We start from the raw sequence: 17059 nt of genomic DNA on the forward strand, positions 1-17059 counted from the left end.
TGTAGAAGGCTGGGAAACGCTGAAAGAAGTAGCACTGGAAACGTCGGATTCTGCTAATAATATGCTTCTATAAGGTGGCTTTAAAAGATGGAGCAGGATTTTACAAACAGAAGCTCTCCCGTTCACTTAACGGTTTCTTAGCTCTCTAACTCGAGTGGTTACTGGAAGTAGAGTTAAAGGTATAGGCACTGAATCATAGGTTAATCTTTATGCCAAGTCTTCCTTTCCCTCACCTTTAGTAACCGGAATGGGACTCTCCCCACCCCCACCCCCCGTTCCCCCTTCGCCCTTTTTAAAATTTTATTTTACGTTATTTCCTTTCCTTTAGAGTCTTTAACCGGTTTTTCTAGCCCAGCCTTCGAATAGCAGCAGGGCTGGGGTGAGTCACTGTTTGGAAATGGAGTGGGCGTGTGTGTGAATGTAAGAGAATGAATGATGTCAGGCGAGGCTGTAGCAGACAGCGGGAGGGAGGGGACAAGCGAAGAGCATGAAACTGGCTGTAAACACAGCGGCGGCTCTAGAAGCAGCAACGGCGCTGCCAGTCCAGCCAAGGCAGCTTTAGTTGCCTGCCTCGGTCTCCCGGGAGCCGCCCTCACGCAGTGGAAACCTCTCCAGCTGTTGCACTGCCGAGGTAACCATGCATATGGCATTCCTGTAAAGAGGCGCGAGGCTGGGAGTGAGAGAGAACAGGCGCTGCCTGCAGAGGGAGAGGTGTGGGCAAACTTTCTTCTAGCTGTTTCTCCTTGCGGCTGCTTGCCTAGTGGTGGGAGTGTCTACGTTTCTGGCCAGAAGGAGCTGCAAATGCCAAAGAGCCTGGAGGCTATAAAGGAGGGTTCCCTGCTGAGCGCTGGAAGGCACAACTTGCTTTCGAAACTATTCCCTTCTCCAAATAAGTAGGTACGTTCAAGAACTGATGCGTCAGCCAAGGGTTTAGCCCCTGTATAGGGAGAAACGATGCCTCAACTATTCAGTGTGTTGCTTTTTAGAAGAAAAATCTGATCTGTAATGGGGGGGCGGGAGGTTGTGCTGCTAAGTATGCGAATGAAGTTAACCCAATAATCCTGTTTTTCAAACTAATTTATATTTATTTCTAAATATTATAAAACAAGCACCATTCCCGTTTTAGTACCTATGGCATCGATTTTAGTTTTTAATAGTGCAATCCTATCTATGTCTACGCACAAGTGGATCCCACTGAATTTAATGGGGCTTACTCCTGGGTAAGTGTGTATAGGATTGTAGCTTGATGTTGTTGTTGTTTTTAAAAAAACTCATTGATTAGGATAGAAGGCTGTTTCTGTGGACTTGCATAAAAGCTGACTGTGAAGGATGGTTAGTAATGTCCTATAACATTAAAGGATCTTTCATAAATGTTTTCTTAAACCAGAAACCAATAGTTATCTCTCTTGTTGAATGTCCTTGTTGTAAAATATTATGGGAACTTTACATATATACAAACTTTTCTTTAGAAGTCACATCTTGGTAAAGGAACCCCTGATCTCAGAGAAGCCCCTACTGGTTTTGATCTGAGCTTTATTAGACGTTATGAAAGCTCCATCACACGCTCTCTACCTCGCTTCTCCGCCCGTGTTTTCCTTTCTCAAGTTACCTCCTCCTTGAAGAAGAGGAAGTACACAAAGAGCACGAGGCCCATTGAGTCTGCTGTTCTAATGGCGCTGCTTCTGCACACAGCAGGAAGTTGATTGTTTGTGCAGCATTTTATACTAAATAGTTTATTATATAAAAATATAGTCTAGGGACTACAGTATGAACTACAGTTTGTCGTTTTAAAATGGTATAGATTTTCAAGCTGCCCAAAGAGATTGTGATTTACAACAGTGTTTGTAATATTCCCATTGTTTTGTGTATTACAAATTCCGTATGGAAAGTTTACTTTATGAGAGTTACTGGATTTTAGTGAGCATGTGATTGAAATATATAACTCCTGGGGAAGGCTCATTAATAGAAATCTAGAGTTCTTGAAATACAAAGTGGCTTTATATTTGTTCTGTCAGTTGTGTAACCCTTAATGTTTGGAAGTAACTGTTGGATTTCTTGAGTGTTTCACTTGACTTAATGGACTAAAAAGGGATGGGTGGATTTATCAATTAACTTTCTCCTGGTTAGTTATGTGCCTTTAAATCAGCTTCGATTTACGGCGACTCTTTGAATCAACGATCTCCATTCGCATCTGTTGCAAACAGATCTTGCAACTTCATGTCCATATCCTCCTTTATGGAGTCAATCCATCTCTAATTTGGTCTTCCTCTTTTCCTTCTACCTTCTGTTTTTCCTAGCATTATTGTCTTTCCTAATGAGTCATTCTTGTTATATGTCCAAAGTATGATAGCCTCAATTTCAACATTTTTGCTTTCTCTACATTATTTTTTAAAAAATTCAAGTTCTTTCCATTTAGCTTTGGGGTGGGGGATTGCAAAGCTTGGTGAATTCTTATTTAAAAAAACACCAAACTGAGCCAGATTCTCTCCCATCTGCACTGGCCAAATTCAGTAGTTATAGCCATTCCCAGCATGGAAAGGACCATGCTATACTTCCCTATGTAGCTATTAAAAATGTGTGGAGACTATTAGGAAAAAAAGAGATGATAATTGAACACATAGAGATTCAAAGCCAAACTTTTAAGAGATAAGCATTGAAAGGCACTTGGATGGATGAATCTCAAGTCTCATTTTCTCCTACATTCTCACTTTCTAAATCTCAGATTCATTCCATTCTGTTTATGAAGAAATTTGCAAATTTTGGTAAATTCTTTTCCCAAAATGAATTGAAAAATTCTCTCCAATCCCTAATCTAGCAGTGGCAGTAAGGATAGAACCTTACTGGCAGGGACATGCTGAGAGTTGTGGGATGTCCATACAATTGCACCCTTAACCTACTTTTTTGGTATTGACATCAATGGGCCTGTCTTCCAAGTAGATGCATTTAACGTTCGGGTATTATGGTTTTAAGTGGTTTCCATCTGTGAATGCAACATGAAGCCACTTAATCCTGAGTAATCCTATAGATGATATTCTGGAATGGTTTTAGGATAGCAGACAGTATGATGGACCAGTTGTGGTAGACAGCTATAAAATTAGGAAGTTTGGACAGAAAAGGAAGTTATAAATAAATGTATAACTAGTAAAGAAGTGTCCTGCTACTTTGATGTGCCTACCTTGAAGTGTTATCAGTTTATTCCTAGAATATTTTGCCGTTAAAGCATTGAGAGTACACTCCTGATGTTTAACCTTGGCTGATACAAGGCTTGAATCAGTCTCTTTTTCAGATCATAGAAGTCCTGGTGATTAGTTCATTAACTTCATTTAAATAAATTAGAATTTCTGATAATCCAAATTATGCTTTTGATTGTTGATTTGCTTTGTACTTACGCTATGAAGAATAGACCTACCAGACTATGGGGACTTCATAGTGATAAACTTCTGTAACCATTTAGCATATTTTAAATCAATGCTTCCAGTCATTATGCATCTTTGGGGACTTAACATTTTAATTGCATCATATTGAAATCTCTCACTTGCTTCAGCTGGAACAATATGACAGATTACTTATAGATCGTGTGAAATTGTTGGATATAGTAGGTTGGATCTAAATAACCACAAGCTAAAGGGAATTTCATGCTAGCTCTCATCTAGTGCTAGGATGGGTAGGTGTAGCAATTCTCATGCTTGTTCTAGTGGCAGAGCATCTTCAGGTTTAGTTCCACTTTTGTCATGCAACACTCTAGTGTCAGGTGTAAAACTTTCCATATCTGAACAGAAGATAGTTAGGTATCCAACCCAATGTTTTATGAATTTTTGCTATAGTTTACAGTAGAAAATTAGAAACTCATGTCCTCTTGCCAGCCACAGAATCTGCAGAATCAAATTACTAAGGCAAACATATTTGACAAGTATGTCTCTGTTAAATGCTTTTTCAGTAGACATCCCATTAATCAAGCACTTGGTTTTGCCTCTAGTTAATCAAGCCTAGAACTGGACAAAGCATGATAACGATGTTTCATGTAGATAGGATAGAATTAGCACGTCAAGCTTTTTTTTTTAGTCATGTTTTTTTTTTTAGCCAGGTAGCTCCAAGCATAAAATCCTGGAGAATATTCATTTACATTTCCTCTAATTACAAAGCTATTTTCCTAGTAAAGTATGTGGCTGTAGTGGTTATTGACTTTAAGGCCTCTCTTTACTCTGTAAGTAGCCATTCTCAGGCTACTATCATCTATCAAGGAAGGTCTGAGTTGGGTTTTGTTTTCTGGAACAGTGTACATCTTGTAAGAATTGCTGTGTCCATCTCTCATTCCCTCCTTCTCCATCGCCTTGATAATATGCTTCTGGATGGTGATGCACTTTCTATATTAGGCCAGAAAAAGGGCACATCTGCATCCATTTTCACATTGCAAAATGCATGCCTCTCCGTAAACAAGTGTCAGTTTGTGTATATGAAATTGTAACATGAGAAGCATCCCTTAATGGCTGCAACCACTGAGAGCGATCATAGTTACAAAAATGAGAGTGCTCTGGGGTAAGTGGTTTGAAGACTGCAGCCAAGTAGACACTTTAATGCTCTAGGTCTGCCAGCATCAACTGCTCAGTAAGAATGGAAGTTTAGTTACCTATGCCAACTTTATGTGGATTTGTCTTTTGTCGTTAGAAATACATATCCAGTGGAAAGAGAAGATAGATGAGTTACCTAGGGGATAACGGAACTTGAATTCCCAGCCAGTACAATGCTGAGATGGGAAGAAACCAGTCAGCCCAACCATGTGATCACTCACATATAACTGGAATAGTGTGGGAATAACCCACTCTTTTGGTGGCTCCTGTGACATTTAGAGAATACATAAATTGGGCCTAAGGTTCATTGGAATTCTCGGGACATTTTGAGATAAAGGTTGTTAGGATTAGGGTAATGAGTGTATTTTAGCAATACTACTTGTTTCTATTAACTCATTAAAAGCTCTCAAATTTCAACGATGTAGTACAGGGCTCTGCAGACTGTAGGCTTGTGGGATCTACTTTGTTTTTTTACTAGAATCCCAATGTCCACCAACTAGAGTAAGATACAAAACAGTGGCTCAAGAGAGCATGTGCTAAGAATTAGGAAATATGGTGTCTCTGACAACATACTCAGCCCAGGAACCTGTGATTGGTACCAAAACCAAGCACACAAGTCCTTTCATACACACATCCACCCCTTGTATTTCCCCAAGCGTTCTCTTTCAGCAACCTAATTTAACAGGGGAAAGGCTTTTTAGTTGTTGTTGTTTGGAAAGGGTTTCTGACTCTCAACTGCCTTTCTACTAATCACCAGAGATCTTCCAGCAGATCCCATTCTATACTCTGCTGACCCCTTGTTCAATATATCAATGACATAAAATTGGTGGGCAGCTTTATTCACAAACTAGGGAAGGCAGATTTGGTGTTTTTTAGCCTGTTAGCTTGGAACTAGTTGAGTTTCATGGACTTTCTCAAGCTGTACCTCAGTGATAAAGTTTTCTGCCTGCATATTGCATTCATGACTCCATAGCTCACCTATGTCTTGAATACATTTAATCAAGCCTTAATTTCTTTGTTTAAACCCACTTAGTACTGAAACTGAATGTCCTTTTTCTTTCCCTTTTCTAACTCAGCCACTTTAGCTTACAAACTAGATTTCTAGATGCTTCTCTTTAATTGGTTTTATTCAGAAACTATTTATGGAAAAGGTAAATTTATCTAGTCTGAGTTTAGGTAATATTTGTGAAGACTATATAAATGTGGGTGCCATGACACTTCATTTTAATATGGATACAGTGCTGCTACACGCCAAGCAGATGCTGGTAGGATGACTCTTAACAGAGATGCTGCTGTCTTTGCAGATCTCAGCCTGTTAGGAGGATTATTGTACCATGGACACTACTGTCCCAGATTATTCCACAAGTCATTAAGAATCACAGACAGTACTGTCCCAGCAGATGCTGTGAGATTTATTTAGGAACTAAAACCGGCATTGATGGGAAAGTTTCTGCAAGACAGATGAACTACTGTTTCCTTGGATCTGCATCTGCTCAAAGAACTGTTTAACTTCACTGTCTGTTGCTGTTCAACTGTGAGCTGAGACTTGGGCTGCAACAGTGTGCGTGTTTACTGCAAAGTAAGTCCTATTGAACTCAGTGGGACTGACTTCTGTGAATATGCATAGGATTGGCTCGTAGGCAGCAATTTTATGCACATTTAGTTTGGAGTAAGCCCCACTGAAATCGATGGAACCTGTTTCCAAATAAACACATATGGGATTGGGCTTCACTTTTGCAGTCCAAAGCAAATTTATTTGAAAGTGAATTGAAATCACTTGAGTTTACTTTGGAGTAAATATGTTTAGGATCGGACTCCTTAAAATATAAACTGTACAGTATTACTACGCCCAAATATCCTTCCTTAATGTGCAGAAAAATGAAAGCTTGGCTTGTAACGTAGTAAAAGAAATGCTCCTTCATGGGTTTGTGGCCTACTGTATAATCCAGGGGTCCCTAACATAGCACTCACATGAACCTCCAATGCTGCTCATGAAAGGGTCCCCAATATGGCACCCATAGGCACCCATAAAACTTTTTTAAAAATTCTGTTTTCTTAGTATATATACATGGATTTGCATATATCCATACAAATTAATACACATGAAATACATACAGCTTTCTAGCAGTTATACATAAGGATCCATTTGAAGGAGGTGTTCATATTCTACCTATTCAAAAAGTGAAAATGTTGTAAACTCAATCCATTGTATTATAGGAGGTGAGTGTTTATCCTTTCAATGTTGTAATATCAGTCTTCTAGTTGTCAAAAGGGCACTAACGCTGATCATTTGTTAATTTTCATGAAGCAGATAAATTATTTAAAAGATCATGTACAGCAGTGAATGTTAAAGACTGTTCCAGTACAAAATTTATCTGTGTAATAACCTCCCCCAAAACAAAGCAACTATAGGACATGCCCAAACATATTTAAAAGGAGCATTTCCTGTATTGTACCACAAGCAATTAGGCAAATTAGGCAACTCCTTATTAAAGAGAGTGTGGTATCCAATAGACACAAAAGAAAAAGTTTTTGCTGAATAAGTTGCAGCCGAATATCTATAGACATGACAGTGACAAAAGCAGTGATCCGCTGATTAGCAGGGCTGGCCCTACCATGAAACGGTGTATGGAAAGAGCGGTGTTCTCTCCCTCCAAAGGGTCTGCTGCTTCTTGGTCCTGCTTGCCTATTCTCCTGGCCATGCACCTGCCCTACTTGAGCACCTCCTGCGCGCCTCACGCCATGCCTCCACCCACCTGCCTGGCTGCCAGCAAGTCAGCTCACTCTTCTTGGCACAGACACATCTGCCTGTATTGCCAGCATGCTACCTGTAAGGTCTTTCTGCCCTCCAGGAGCCATGCGGCGCCTGTGCAAGATCAGGCAATCGCAAGATGTTCCGGGATCTCTCATGATACTTTGCTCGTTGCGTAAGCATGGCGCTGCTCCTGAAGGTGGAAACAGCTTAAGGGCAGTTGTTCTGGTGAGGCGGCTGCATGTGTCCGCACCCAGAAAAGTAAGCTACCTGGCAGGGGGCAGGTGTGCAAATCGAGGGGGGAGGCAGTGTGGCTGGTCCCCTCTATAGGCCTTGGACCAGGCCTGTTGATTAGACATTTTGTGGTGGGGCTCACAGCAGTTTTTCAAATTCCCAACTCTGTCAATGAGTCCAAAAAGGTTGAGGGACCCCCTGGTTAACCTATCCTGCAGGACTAAAGGCACTAAAATGTTGGAGAGATGAGAAGTGTGTGGTAGCAACTATTGATTTTGTTTTCAACGTCACCTGCTCCCTATGTCCTGGTAAATGCTTTCTAGCCAACTTATACAAAATACTCTTTTTAGTTCTCCAAAATATCACAAGGCTTATTACAGTACACTTGTTCTTGCTGGCTTTTTATTTCAAGTTTTCAATATAATGTAGCTTTTTTGGAGTGGACATTATTATGGCTAATGTATTATATATACAATGTCAGCAGGTATTAGAGAGAAGATTAAAAATTACATGGCGCCAGCCTAAAGGGCTTTCAGCCTATGGAAGTATATACTCAAGATGGTGTAGCATAAACAAATTACGTTGAGCTGCATCTCATGTTTTGGGCTGATTAAATAGCATTAAAAGGATGGTTTTTTTTCACTTTTTAGATATAGTTTTATGGAACAAAGTGTGGATTCCAATCTATGATGATGAATACCGCCTGGGGTATTTTGTAGATATGTGGGGTATAAATGGAATACAACAACACAAAATCAGAAGCTGGTAACTTTTCCAGGTTAGTGAAATTGCAATAAAATTATACAGAAATGTGTTGTATCCATATAGAAAAGAGGTGGATCCAGTCACCAAAGGACTGTAATAGAAGAGCAAGGAGAGGGTTGGCTAATAGATGGTGGCACAAGATAGTTGAAATTACTTTCTTTCACAGAAAGTATATGTTGTTGATTTAATAATAGCTGGTTTCAGTTACACTTAAACATAAATCAGTGATAACTATATTTTGGCATGATGTCTGAATTGCAAAGCGTAACGTTCTGAATTGCAAATCATCAGTTGTCCAACAAATCAGAATTGAAACCACGGTTTGAAGTGGGATTGCTAAATGGAGTTTGCATAATATCTGAATTGACAAACCGGGTCTAATCACAACACATTAAACTATGGTTTGGGTGCTAATCCTTTTGCAGCAAATGGTTAATGGATGTGTTTAAACCATAGTTATGTAGCAACCATGGTTAGGAATGGTTCACACGACATGCTAAATCAAGGTTCACATGACACACTAAGCCATAATGTTTAGCTCAAAATGCTGAACCACCATGGCTTAGCATGTCATCTGAAAAAGGTCAGTGTCATTACAGCTGTTGCCTCACCTAGGTACAATAGCCTCCAGACTGGAGAGCTAAATGGACAAGAAGTTTTAAACCATGTCTTTCCTGTATGTTTGGAAGCCCAAACTGTGCTCTGGAGTCCATCAAGTTAAACCATGTTTTGGTGTGATGTGTGAACTGAGACAGGTCTATAGCAGATATTTTTTCTTCAGTTGTCTCTAATCGTACCGGAAACAACTAGAATAGTTCACTACTTCTTCCAGATGGGGTTGCCAATAAGAGCTTTATTTCTATATTCTGGCACAGGGAGTTTGCATGTTTTTAAATGGGTGCACTGTTTCTCTCAGTATCTGTTCTTGAATGATGAGGAACATTGTGTGTCAGAAGCTTAGTATTTGAAACATCTGGCTGGCAATGCTTATTGGCTTATAGAACCATCCACAGGTAGACCATGAGTACATTTATTCCAGCCAGCTACTTAACATGTTTGCAATCCACATGTGCAAAGAAATACACAGGAGTAGACAGGAACAAGGAATAACTGTTTGTTCCATATTTTGTTCCAGCTAAGGGAACAAAGTGAAGAGAGTCTTGTACAGATACAGTTCTATGCACAGAGACCTGTAAAAGAGATCTTAATGACAATAACCTATTGTTGTTGAGGTCCAGTTCCAATATGCCATTCTGCCCATGACTGTTATTTCAACTATGGATATCCATATGATTCACAATATTTTTGAGCAAGTCCTGCAGATGCCACCATAGATATATGTGGAGCTGCATCTGCAGGACACACATTTAATATGATCATTTGATTGTGGAAATGGCTTCCAACTAATAATGTTCTTAATGTTTAATCAGCTGAATCCAGTGGTCTTGAAAGAGCTTTGAATGGAGATGGTAACTTTTAACTTGCACATACAACTTTCTATGGTAGCCTTCCCAAACCTGGTGCCCTACAGCTATGTTGGGCCTTAGCTCCCATAATTCCCAGCCAGTATGGCCATGCTAGTTGGGAATTATATGAGTTGTGCTCCAACACATCTGGAGGGCACCAGGTTAGGGAAGGCTGTTCTGTGGCCTTGTCCAGTGGTAAGACAAAACTATGGTTTAGTGTTAAGTAAATGAGCCTTTGGGTTATGTGTTTCCTTCTCCTCTAGTGTAGCTATCTAGAGGAGATCAGAAGCTTTCACTTCTATTTTCAGTTAACCATAGTTTTGCATTGCATCTGAATCCTAAACTGTGGATAATGTTAACTATGATTTATTGAAAGAAGGTCACTTTATAAACTATAATTTGAAGTTGGCTTGTTTCAGAAAACCATACTTAAGACTAACCACATTTTAATGCTAAACAGTGGTTAGTAAAGAACAGACGTGAAAGCTTCCAGTCACCTCCATTGTCTCACCAGAAGGGGAGGGGCAGTGTACAGGTCTGAGGCTCATTCATGTAACACTAAATCATTGTATAATGTTTTATCCAAATAAGGCAGATGTACTCCAGTGCAGCAGCATCCAATAGATAATTTGGGGGTTTTAGGCTATACATTTGAGAAGTTAATTGCATTGCCAAAAAGAGCTTTGAGAATATATTCATTTCAATCCTTGCATTGAACTCATTAATTAATGGATAATAATCAGACCTTATGCAGTAACCAGTTTGGTAATCAAAATTAACTTCTGGTTCATGTGGGGAAAATTAGATATTCATGTTATCTAGTTGGATACATGATTTACATATGTGATAAAAGAAGATTAACATAATAATTAGCATCTACTTGAAAAGCCTGCAATACACTATTGATGGAGAGGGAACACAGGAAAACGTTGAATTGATACAAAATTATTACCGAAAATCAGAAGGTGTAATAAGATAGAAAAATTGAGATAGGAGCACTACTATTTTTTCTTATGATGGATAGTTTGGATTAGTGAAAAGACTTTTGAAACTAGTTATATCTTCAGACCAGTATTTCTTAAATTGTAGGTCTCTGTCTCTTTTGTTTTGTTTCCGGTGAAGCCTGGGATTGCTTAGCAGTAGTTTTATTCTTAGTTGCCCTTTTTATGTCAAGCATGGATCATAACAAATAGGCTTAATCAGTATTGAGCAGCTATTTGTTATGATAGCAGTATCCCCATCCTAGGTTTAGAAGAGAGCAGGACCAGTTATTGGCTGAGGGAAGGAAGTTTCAATTTCCTCTGCTGCTTTTTGTATTACTAAATCCTCAACTTTGCTCTCTATGCACGGTTGTCAGTTATTTTCCATGTGAGCTTTCCATGGCTATCTACTGATATAGCAAGGTTGCTGCTTATACATTGCACCCAGACAAAAAAAAGGAAGAAATGCATCAAGAAAAAAGCGGACAGAAGAGAAGACATCTCTACATGTAAATTAGCACATGCATAACTTTTGCATGTGCTAATTTACATGTAGAGATGCACACTTAGAAATCATGACTATAATTTAAATAGAACTATAAGACATCTCACCTTAGTGAGATCAATATTCTGCTACCCAAGTACTAAGGATAGGCCTTCACGCCCCTGCTTTCCCTCCTGGTTCTTGATCTTTAAATTGAACTTGGACACTAGAATACTGTGCTGTGTAAAATAGTACATATGGGCACCCTATGTTATGACAAATTTGGACAGCTGTCTGAAATATTTCATCATAACAAAATCCACATATTTGATATTCTTTCAGGAAATACACGTATTTAAAACCTTTCCTTGAATGGGAGATGAATATATTTTGGCCTTACTGTTTCCAAAGAATGCAGTAAGATGATAATTTTTAAGCCCTCTTGCTGTGCTCTGAGATTTGATAATATTGTGCTTATGGTAGATTGTTTTTAAATACTACTTCGCGACAAATGTATAGGTTTATATAGACAAAAAACAACTTTTGGACTTAATACAGCCAACTTAATTCAGTTAGATCCTGACCCTATAGATGCATTTGGCGGAGGAGGTGCAGAAACTTTGTACATTACCAAATGCCTTGGGAACTGGTTCAGGCAGGGCACTGTGTACAGTTTCCTTAGTCTAACTCCCACATGCCTGGAGAGTGGTGAGGAGTTTGCTCAGCCATGCCAAAGCAAGACGAAAAATATCCTATTCCCTGGCATTCAACACCTCAGGCCTTTGTGCACAGCCCACCTTTGCCTAGAATAGGTTGTGTGTGGCTGCAGCCTTGCACCAAACTTGAAAGTAGACAGTTGCTTATTTGCCTGTGATGAGATAGGGATTGTCTCCAGTTGACTATGTCCAGACAGTTTTGTAAATTGGCAGAATGTGTTCTCCTATTCTCAAATTGATGTGCCACAACATTTTACTGTGTCAAATGAGTAAAATGTTGAGTGGGCCACTAACTGGGGTATACTCTTACAAGTATGGTTTGAATCGGGATGTAACTATGTGGGCAGGATCATATGGCCATGTTCCCACCCACATAGTGGGAAAATATGTTGGGCTTCTCCTCCCCACTAGTTGCCTCATGCCTCATGGTCCCTTGTGAATAAAGAAGCCCTCCCGAACTCCTATTCAGCCCTCTACCATTCAGCTAGTATGTCCCAACACATGTTTCTGTTTGAAAATAACACGGCACTTAAATATACATGCAGCTTAAATATACATGCAGCTTAAATATACGTTTTCCCTGTTGTGGTTTCTTTATGGTCTTGGGTTTTCCTCATTTTCAGAAGCTGGCACAACTGCCTGAAAACGCTTCAGCCCTGATCCCACACAGAGCCCATATTTAAAAAACTGAACTTCTGCAAATCAACTGTTTAGTGGACGTAGTGGAAACTGAATTCAACTCCCCATCCTGAACAGCCAGTTTATTTTATTTATTTATTTATTTATTTATTTATTACATTTTTATACCGCCCAATAGCCGAAGCTCTCTGGGCGGTTCACAAAAATTAAAACCACAATAAAACACCCAACAGGTTAAAACACAATTATGAAATACAGTATAAAAAGCGCAACCAGGATAAAACCACACAGCAAAGTTGATATAAGATTAAAATACAGAGTTAAAACAGTAAAATTTAAATTTAAGTTAAAATTAAGTGTTAAAATACTGAGTGAATAAAAAGGTCTTCAGCTGGCGACGAAAGCAGTACAGTGTAGGCGCCAGGCGGACCTCTCTGGGGAGCTCGTTCCACAACCGGGGTGCCACAGCGGAGAAACATTTATATCCCACCCTATATCAATAACATCTCAGGGCAGCGTACAGGTAAAAGCATACAGTATAAAACAGTAAATATACACAGCTTAACACAAATTAAACCATAATTTGCTCAGACTTGTTCTTTTCTTTTCTTTTTTTTTAAAGGGCTCTGCGTTTGTAGCTCCAGTTACTGGCTCAAAGAGGGGAACTATGTCTGTGCCACATGAAATTGACCACAAAGCTAGCTAGGGATGTTCATGGGAACTTTCAAATTCTTAATTAGATAGGGGCAATAAATGATTTCGTATTGTGATGTGGACATATATGTGCATATATGTTGTAAGAGGAAATAGTTGCTCAAATTCCCTCCTTATAGCTCTTGTTTTCCGTTATTTGTGCTTAAGCACTAGCCCACAACTATGCGTCTTAACTGTAGATTGTTTTTCCCTCTAGTAGTCTGCTTATGTGCAGCCTGTATGAATACTAGAAGTGTTAATTAGAATCATTTGGAACCACAAATGCATGTGCTAGTCCACAATATGAAACTATTTTGTTTTTTAAAAGACCCATTTTAGAAAACTTAACTTGGATGTAGCCTTCATAAAGAAATAGTGACTGGATTCAGACGATATGATAACCCCATGATGAGTTAAATAATCCACAGTAGGTTTTTTAACACACCATGGGTTATCCTATCGTATGGTGGGATTTTTTAACCCACAGTGGGTTATTTTGCTGAAACAACTAAGTGCAGAGTGAGTTATTTAAACCACTGTTGGTTATTGTATCATGTGGAGGGCACCATTGGTTATTTTTGTTGGCTACAAAGTTGTTATGCAAGAGTGGTCAAAGTGGTGGATGTCGCTGTACTCAAGCTGGCAGACTCTACTTTTGGCAGCAAGGGATGATGGGATACAAACAGGAGGACTGAGAGGAGCACAGAGGGCGGGGGATGAGTTAGTCAATGCACCGTAGTTAATAATCCACTCACAGTTGCTTATAACCAACATGGTTCATTATTTCTCTGATTGTGTAGGGAGTACCTGCAAAGTAGCCAATGCGCCATCTGAACGCAGACAGTGTCAGATCAGTTACTTTAGAATTGAGCAAAACCGTATGTGTGAAGAGATTGTTGCTCTGCACATAACTCTCTCCCACAGTGAAACGTAGATTCTGGCTCGGGCAAACACATACATGTGCCCAATGCTCTGGATTAATTACAACATATATATTTTGCCTTTCCTGTAAGGATCTTGGCATATATGACTCTTCCTCTCAATGCCCACCCCCCATTTTATTTTCAGAATTTGTAAAGTAGATTAGACTGGGAAATAGTTATGGTCATCCTGTCAGTTTCATAGAGATTTCAATCCAGATCTCCCCACTCCTACACACTCTAACCTAAGCATAGGCAACTTAGTGCCCTCCAGATCATTTCTACTACAATATGCATCAGCCTCAGCCAGCATGGCCAATGGTAAGGGATTATGGGAATTGTAGTTCTAACTATCTGGAGCCCACCAGGTTTCCTAACTCAACTCTAATTTATAATCCCCCTTTCAACCCACGATTAAGCAAAACGCTGGTGCAGAGGTAGTGCTGGTCCTAGTTAGTTCTGAAACTGAAAGTTTGGGAAACTGAAAGTGAGGAATAATGACAATTTGAGGCACTCCTCATTCTTCAATATTAAGCCTGATTCAGACCTTACAATATTGTCACATTTCATATATAAGAAGCTGCTCTTACTGTAAAGGTTGCTACTGACTCCCCTTTTTTTGCTTTTATAAAATCCGCACTGTGTCAAAAGTATATTTTGTCAGTCAAGTTTGAAGTTAGATGTACAAAGTTTACGTAGTGACTATATATTCATAATAGATTTAATGCAGCCAGTCTAGGACAGCTTTCTAGGACAGCGAAGGAATCAGATTTGCAAGATGTTATGGCTATAGATGCATGTAATCCTAGAAAGCATCTAGATGACTATTTCTATCAGGCATAAATGGCTTAGGTTATCCAAATGTTGCTTCTGAGTAATGATGAATTCACAGATCTGTGGTGCAATTGGATTACTGGTGAGTAATTAGGTTGGCATGCCTGTTGCTATGCAACATAACAACTTTTCCACTGCAATCCTGTAGCCATTTACCTGTGAGTAAATCCTATTGAACTCAATAGAATGTAAACCTCTGAGTAGACATGTGTACAACTACATTGTTAGAATTTGTAACCATATAAACAGAAAATTCTTTCATTAAGATAGTTTGGTAAATCAGACAGTAAGTGGCCAAAGCAGACTATAATAAAGGATACAGAAATAAGTCTTGATCCCAAACTACTACCTAACAAGTATTAGTTGCTGCACACCAGCTGCCTAAACTTTTAATCAACGTTGCTGTAAGCATAATGTCAAAACAGAACTTCTCTAAGAAGGATATTGGCAACATTCCCCACATTGGGTTGTATCCAATGTTAGTCCTATTTGGAGTGGATCCATTGAAATGAATGGGGCTTAAGTTAGACTAACATTGGATGTAACCCAGTGAGTACAACCCATAAGGGGGAAGTAGTGGGTGAAATATCATAGTTCAGTGATAGAACACATGCTTTGCATACAGAAGTTTTTCTGGCATTTCCAATTAAAAGGATCTTGGGTAGTGTGGCAGGGAAAAGACTATTTCGTGAGACCTTGTAGAGCTGCTGCCAGTTACAGTAGACAGTGGCTGTGTTTGGACACCACACTATATCATAGTTTAGTGTAATGAGAATGAGCTTAAGTGAACCTTGGGGTCATGTGCTCCTTCCTGCTGCTACAAGGTTGCAAGAGATCTGAAGCCTTTGCTTCCAATATTACTTAACTACTGCTTAGCATTATGTGTGAACTCTAAAATGTGGTTTATATTTAACTATGGTTTATTTGAAACAAGCCAGCTTCATAAATAACATTTTGAAGCTGGCTTATATAAAACAAGCACAAATTAAGTTTAACTGCAGGTTATCAGGTTTGGATAACATGACAAGCTGTGGCTAATTAAAAATAGAAGCAAAAGCTTCCCAACTCCTGCCGCCATGCTAATGGAAGAGGGCGGAGCACATGACCCCAAGGCTCATGTATCTTGCGGCTTGTCTCGCTGATCTATGGTTTAGCATGATCTCCAAACCAGGGCAAAGCTGAGGTAGGTGGTCCAGTGGTTGGTTGACCTTATATGAGGCAGCTTCATATGTCAATGTGTTGTTAGTTGTATGGTAAGAATAGGTTAATTTAATGAAAGCCTTAACAAGTCCCAGAAGAGTGTGAGAGAAACTGTGTGTGCAGGTGGAGTAGGTCCGACAAGAGTAATTGAGTGTGACTGTGTGTTATGACTGGATAAAGCTCCAGAGAAACACAGTTGTAGTCAGAATGCATTTAAAATATTCATTCCCATTCAGAAGTGATCCAATCGGAAGCCTGATGAAATTTTATGGAGGAATTTGTTTACAAGACTGTGGTGGTACTGATTAAGTGGCAATTAAGTTGTTTCTGAGGAATTTAATAATATTAATAATAATAAATAATGCTACACTGTTCCCGAGAATTTAATGTCCTTATTGGTAAGATCTATAATATGTGACTTAGGCTATAGGTTTAAAGCATGGGTGGGCAACTTGTGGCCCTTCAGATGTTTTTGGCCTACAACTCCCATGATCCCTCACCATTAACTATGCTGGCTAGGACTGATGGAAGTTGTGGCCCTACAGATTTTGTGGCCTGTCCCTGTCTTAAATATACTCACCAGGGAGCAAAATCAACAGTCTTGTAACACCATAAAGACAAATTTATTATGGCATGAGCTTTTGTAGATAGTCCTTTTCTCTTGAAATTATTACCTTGGAGTAAGCCCCTTTGAACTCAGTAGGAATGCACTGCACATCTTTCATGGGTGGAGAAATATGCCTCATAATCCATGATTATTTTGTTGAGTGTTTTTTCCACCAAGTGAATTGCAGAGTATGTACTGCCT

The 17059-nt window shown here is 39.3% G+C and overlaps 1 protein-coding gene across 1 annotated transcript in view; it reads left to right on the forward strand.

Moving 5' to 3' along the window:
* The first annotated feature begins 707 nt into the window (after window positions 1-707).
* The window catches only part of SGMS2 (sphingomyelin synthase 2), a 36620-nt gene continuing 20268 nt past the window's right edge, over window positions 708-17059 (forward strand). Inside the window, exon 1 of the mRNA XM_063135725.1 lies at window positions 708-897. The gene's annotated coding sequence lies outside the window, so the exon portion shown is untranslated. The remainder of the gene's footprint in view (window positions 898-17059) is intronic.

This window comes from Elgaria multicarinata, chromosome 10 (genome assembly GCF_023053635.1).
Source record: "Elgaria multicarinata webbii isolate HBS135686 ecotype San Diego chromosome 10, rElgMul1.1.pri, whole genome shotgun sequence".
Classification (NCBI taxonomy): domain Eukaryota; kingdom Metazoa; phylum Chordata; class Lepidosauria; order Squamata; family Anguidae; genus Elgaria; species Elgaria multicarinata.